The sequence below is a fragment of the Silurus aristotelis genome (genome assembly GCF_946808225.1).
Source record: "Silurus aristotelis genome assembly, chromosome: 4".
Classification (NCBI taxonomy): Eukaryota; Metazoa; Chordata; class Actinopteri; order Siluriformes; family Siluridae; genus Silurus; species Silurus aristotelis.
This window is the reverse complement of record NC_139577.1, coordinates 11,201,984-11,209,053: the sequence shown is the minus strand read 5'-3', so window position 1 is coordinate 11,209,053 and position 7,070 is coordinate 11,201,984.

Genomic DNA, 7,070 nt, shown 5'->3' with positions numbered 1-7,070 from the left:
ATCTTGTCCTATTCTGGCAACCCTATCATGAACTAGCTTGCCTAATCTGACAATCTGGTAATTGAAAGGTTTTAAGAAAATGCATGGGGCAACATGATTCTTGGCCCAGTGGATCTCTTGTAAATGTGGGTTTTTTATTTTTTATTTAAATAATTAATTAATTAATTGATAATTCCATGGAACTATTAGGAAAGTGAGCTCACGTTAGAAAGCCAGCCAATGTAATATAAAATATTTATCACTCATATAAAATATTTGTAAATGCTCGTCATTCATTAGTATTTCATTGTAATATAAAATGTATGAATTTGTAAATGGGGACTCATCTGGACCTATGGACAATCCACACTTCTGTAATTAACTCCTTCCACTAAGTTGAAGCCACTACATTTCTGATTTTCAAAAGTGCTCATTTGTAGCCATGTCTAGCCATGTGCCCTTAATGCTTGTGTGTCTATTCCATCAGACAAAGCTTGATTTTTTTTTAATCACCCCTCTGTAAATGAATGTGCATTCATATCCACAAATTTCATCTCCATGGTAGGCTGACCCACTAGCATGCTAATCATGTTAATTAGTTGAGACAGGCAGACAGCGTGGTATTGCTGTCTGCAACATTCCCAAGTACATTTGCTTAATTTAAGCATATAGGTTCTCAGGATTCTCTGGTTTTGTAAACCTTATTATAATGATACTAATTATATGGTTAGTGGACTTTATACAGATGTGAAATAGGTGTATCAGATTCATAAATCTCTGGTTTATTAGCCCCCTTTTTTTTCAATGATTTTTACTAAAAACTCTAAAGCGATTGGATGGACAGGATGTCTGTTACTGGGGTTACAATGTCCCCAATAGGACTATCAGTCTACTTTGGCTATTCACACCCACCCCCCTTTGACAAGGGCACACCTGCTCCTGGTCCACTCTGACAGCATGCATCCACGGACAGCGAGCCACAAATAGCTACCTCACTCCCAGCGGCTTACCCAACCATGATTTATGAACTAAATCTAATATCCGCACAACAATGGCCTAACCTTGGGTAACAATGACTTGACAAGTCGCTGACACTAAATGCCATGTACATTTGTACTCAGACGTAGAGGTCGTTTTCGTTCGATTGGAAGCCAGCAGGGTTGAAAAAAGGCAATTAAAGGGAAGATCTGACAGAACATTAGATAGGCTTCTATTATCTGTGACTCCAAATCTGCTTTAGTTTAGCTTGCTGGATTGTCGTATTGTACAATACACATATATACTACTACAAGACATATAATACTACTTGTAGTCTTGTATGTATGGTAATGATCATGGACATGTTCTTTTCTTTTTCTTTTTTTTCAGTATAAAGGCATCAGTCGCACAAAGAAAACAGGTTTTTCAGAGGTATTTGGTTCATATCTCAGTTCAAAATCAAATTCTAAATGTTTAATTAGACATTTAAATGATACACAGTTCTTTTTAATGCTCTGGATTTCCCCAAGTCTCACTGGTTTCCCTACAGAGAATGATAGCAGTTTCTTTCTTTTAACACACAACCTAGCTCACAGGGGTCTTAGTAATAAGTTAAGTTAAATCTAACTTTTTGTGTTTAATACTATGAGACACAAGGCAAAACCAACCAAGACAATATAAATACCAAAACGGTTCCAAGAATGAGAAGAGACACCAGATGTTAGTCAGTAAAAGTATACAAAATCTACTAAAACTGGAAGCAAATCAATCATTATTCTACATGCAATATCAAAGCTAAATTAAAATGTATACATTGAAAGTACAATTACATTTAAAAGCTGAAACATTATTGACGTCCTAATGCTATTGGGCACTTAGCTAGCATACTGGATAACCAAAACATTGCATTGCTGGTAAATGTGGAACGCTATTGATAGTAAACGTTAGCTAAATTAACAGTAATTTGTAACCTATATTTTATATGTAAATTAATTTCACCTGAATAAATACTGTACCTTAGTGTACTTTTTTTTTTTTAAGTAGTCCTCCAATAAGTAAATCAAAGTGGAAAACAAATTTATTAGAATGAAAACCTACAGGTAGTTGACCGGATTAATTTATGCAAGGATTTGAATTCATAAAATATATATATATATATATATATATATATATATATATATATATATATATATATATATATATATATATATATATATATATATATATATATAAATGCATGCTGAATACAAAACTGCAGCTTAAACTGAGGTCTGTGTGTGGAGGGTACTCAGTAAGGCTTTGTGATTTATAGGAAGTGGACATTCACTTGGAGACATGTAGATAAAGGGGGACAGGAGACAGAAGGATCTGCTGCAGCACCAACAAAAGGAAGTTGCTTGAGCAGAATAGTAAATAGACCAGAATATTTGAACATGGCTTTGCAGGAAAATGTTGGTGAATTCAAATGTGTAGATTATTTGTTTCCATCAAGTATTAAAGGTTTGCATAGCTATCTAAAATATCATCTAGTCAGTGGCTTAGTACTTAATAAATAATAACAACAATAAACAAAGCAACAATAATAAAGACAAAGAAAAGGCAAAGTTCAATTGTTATATACAGGAGTCATATAGATTATTGGGTTTTACAGATGTTTCTGTGAAGGCACATATAATAACAAATCATGTATTTTACATTATTTAACATTAATAGTGAAAAATATATTTTTTGAATGTGAATTCTTATTTATTTATATATTTTTACATTTTTAGATATCTTACAGTGGGTCCAAGTCTCAAAAGCAAGAGAAAAACACTTTTTTCACACCATAACAAAATAAAAAATAAATCAAAGTGGAAAAACATTGAGCATATAGGTTCTCAGGATTTTGTTCTCAGGAGTTTGTTTTCAGGAACAAAATAAAAATATATATATACATAAAATAAATTAAGAAAAAAAATATTTTAACTATAAAACAAAGTCAAAACATTCTTTGTTACTGTCTACCACTGATATTGAAAGTGCATTAGAGTTTATTGGGCAGGTATAGAGCAATTACATTTTGTTCAAAAACCACAATAGCGACAACATAATTCTTCGATCCCACATGGATTGTCACACACATTCTTCCTCTAACCTCAAGCTTGAGGCTGTGATGATCTAATAATCTCACCCAGAGCAGTTCCATTGAGGCGAAGGCCTCCTCCACAAGCCCACACCCCAACATTCTGCTCAGCCCTTCTGGCTCAGCAGGCAGACTCAGCTCCTAACTGGGGCCATCGAGCAGCTGTGGAGACCCACCCAGAGACTTTCTCCTCCTCCGCTTGGAACATTCTGTGCAGATGTTGGTGTGCAATAAAGATACAACTTTGCATAAGCACCATAAGACAGCTTCAGTTATGCAGCCTGCAGCTGAACTTCTCTTCCACGTACAATTGAAAATGTTCTAGTAAAAAAAGAATGTCCAACACAGAAAAAAAAGCAGCCAAAACTGACTTGTATGCTTAGGGTGTGTTCTATGAATCCTGATTAGCTCCATTGCAACTGATGAGAAGATTTCAAATATATAAATAAATAAAATAGAACTAAGAGAAACAGAAACTGACACAAAGGATCTGGTTATTTTCTAACTCACTGACACAAAAATTAATCATCCCTGATATAGAGAAGTCATTCACCCACCATTCAACATCGTTTGGTGTCTGGCCTACATTTTTTTTCCTGAAGCTTAGTGTCCCATGTCCTACAAGAGAAACTGATCTTTGGAGACTGCTGACAGATTGACTGGGCTGAGGTGATCTGAGGGGAAAAAACGGTGCGCTTTAACATTGAATTTGGATTGGCTGGATAATGTCTTCCATTCTGGCCCTGTCTAACCACATCTTTCTTGACAGACAGTAAAATGTGAGTGTATTGGTGCACAAACTGGATCAGAATAGGAATGTTAGGCAACGATTGTGTTTTCCCTTGCACCTGTTTTGTTCCAGAGAGTGTATATTTACGTAAAGCTTCTGAATCGAATAAAAGGAAGGAGCAAGATTAAGTGATGATTCTGTAGAAGATTTAGTTTTGTGTTAATATAATAAGACCAGTGCCCACCTATGAGACTCATATTAACATGTCAAATGAGTATTTCAGGGGAGATGGTAGCTCAGTGGTTAAGGCATTGAACCTTTGATTATGCAACTTTAATCAGAAGGGTGTGAGTTCAAATCCCAGTACCACTAAGCTACAATTGCTGGGTCCCTAAGCAAGGCCCTTAACCCTTGACTGTTCAAGGTGCTCTGGATAAGGTATGTATAAAGGTATATATGCACAAAATGCACATTAATATTCACAGGTGCTACAAAAGTGGGTTAAGAATATGAAAAGCAATAGTAAGCTATAGTTATGCAAACAAAAAAGGAAACATTTGAGCAAAAAAGGTTTCATTTTCTGGATATACACAAAAAGTCAATCGTTTCCTGTTGCACAGGAAAATAATGCCCAAGAGGACTAGTTTTTTATTACTAAAATTAATATCATATAAGTAGGTATATACTGTATGGCTAAACAGTTACAGAAGTGTGGGTTGTATTAATACACCTGCTTTTAAGCTTCACTTACATGTAGTTAACCAGAATAACTAATTTAAAAAAATGTCATTTAATTTCATTTCAATACTTAAAAAAGGAGGTAATATTTGACCTCCATCCAGTTTATTTATTATGATTATGAATCTTCTTCTTCTTTCGGCTGCTCCCATTAGGGGTCGCCACAGCGGATCATCCGTCTCCATACCACCCTGTCCTCTACATCTGCCTCTTTCACACCATCTACCTGCATGTCTTCCCTCACCACATCCATGAACCTCCTCCTTGGCCTTCCTCTTTTCCTCCTACCTGGTGGCTCCATCTACATTTTTCTTTAATTCGTGTCCCTTCTCTGCACATGTCCAAACCATCTCAATCTCGCCTCCCTCACCTTGTCACCAAAACATCCTACATGTGCTGTCCCTCTAATAAACTCATTTCTAATCTTGTCCATCCTCGTCACTCCCAACGAAAACCTTAACATCTTCAGCTCTGCTACCTCCAGCTCCATCTCCTGTCTTTTACTCAATGCCACTGCCTCTAATCCATACAACATCGCAGGTCTCACCACAGTCCTATAAACTTTCCCTTTCATTCTTGCAGATACCCTACCATCACAAATCACTCCTGTCACTCTTCTCCACCCACTCCACCCTGCCTGCACTCTTTTCTTTACTTCTCTAACACACTCTCCATTACTTTGCACTGTTGACCCCAGGTACCTGAACTCCTCCACCTTCTCCACCTCTTCTCCCTGCAACCGCATCACTCCACTGCCCTCCCTCTCATTCACACACATGTACTCTGTCTTACTACTACTGACTTTCATTCCCCTTCTCTCAAGCGCATATCTCCACCTCTCCAGGCTCTTCTCAACCTGCTCTCTACTCTCACCACAAATCACAATATCATCTGCAAACATCATAGTCCAGGGAGACTCCTGTCTGACCTCGTCCGTCAACCTGTCCATCACCACTGCAAACAGGAAAGGGCTCAGGGCCGATCCTTGATGCAGTCCAGCCTTCACCCTGAACCAGTCTGTCGTACCTACTGCACACTTCACTGCCGTCACACTGTCCTCATACATGTCCTGCACCACCCTCACATACTTCTCTGACACACCTGACTTCCTTATACAATACCACAACTCCTCTCTCGGCACCCTGTCATACGCTTTCTCTAAATCCACAAATACACAATGCAGCTCCTTTGTCCTTCTCTATACTTCTCCATCAACATCCTCAAAGCAAATAAGGCATCTGTGGTGCTCTTCCTCGGCATGAAACTATACTGTTGCTCACAGATGGTCACCTCTTCTCTCAGCCTGGCTTTCACTACTCTTTCCCATAACTTCATGGTGTGACTGATCAACTTAATTCCCCTGTAGTTACTGCAGGTCTGCACATCTCCCTTATGTTTAAAGATCGGTACCAGCACACTATTTATTATGATTATAAATATAGAGAAGAAATAAATATATGAATGCATGTTGAATACTAAATTATTCCGATCACTGCAGCTCAGACTCAGAGTTGTGTGTGCAGGGTACTCAGTAAGGCCTTGTGTTTTATATGAAGTAGACATTCACTTGGAGACATGTAGAAAAAGGAAGACAGTAGACAGTACTGCAGTGCTAACAAAAGCGAGATGCTTTATCATTCTGCTCTCAAACACTCCAATTTGGTAAGATGTTGGTTGACAGGAGCAGTAGATGCAACCTCATGGCTGTTTTCGACATGACTTTCCAGGAACATTGTGTGCAGACCAAGTCAAGTCAAGTCTAAAAGCTTTTATTGTCATTTCAACCATACACAGTGAAATGAGACAATGTTACTTCAGAACACAGAGCTAAGGACTAAAGTAAGTTGTCCTTGCCACATAAAGTGCATCGTGTGCAACTGAGTGCAAACAGTACAAGACAAAAACTGTGCAAACAGACAATACAAATACTTCTGACCAGTAAACCTACTGTATAATATGTTATACAGTACTTTCTTTCAGCTTTTCCCATTAGGGGTCGCCACAGCTGATCCTCCGCATGTTTGATTTGGCACATGTTTTTACGCGGATGCCCTTCCTAACGCAACCCTCCACATTTATCCGGACTTGGGACCGGCACTAAGAGTGGCTGGGGTTGGAGTGAAGTAAAATGAGTATTTAATATGTGTTGAGTTCAGGTTGTAACAGTTCAGTATCACACATTTGAGTGAGTGTGTGTGTCTGAGTTTTTTAAAGTCAGTTCTCTGTTGAGGATCCTGATAGCTTGAGGAAACAAAACTGTTGCACAGTCTGATTGTGAGGCCCGAATGCTTCGAAACTTCTCACCTGATTCTAGGACAGTGAAGAGTATGTGTGAGAGGTGTGTGGGGTCATCCACAATGCTGTTGGCTTTGTGGATGCAGCATGTGGTGTAAATATCCGTTATAGAGGGGAGAGAGACTCCAATGATCTTCTCAGCTGTCCTCACTATCCTCTGTAGGGTCTTGCTAACCGAGACGGCGCAGTTTCCATACCAGGCAATGATGCAGCTGCTTAAAATAT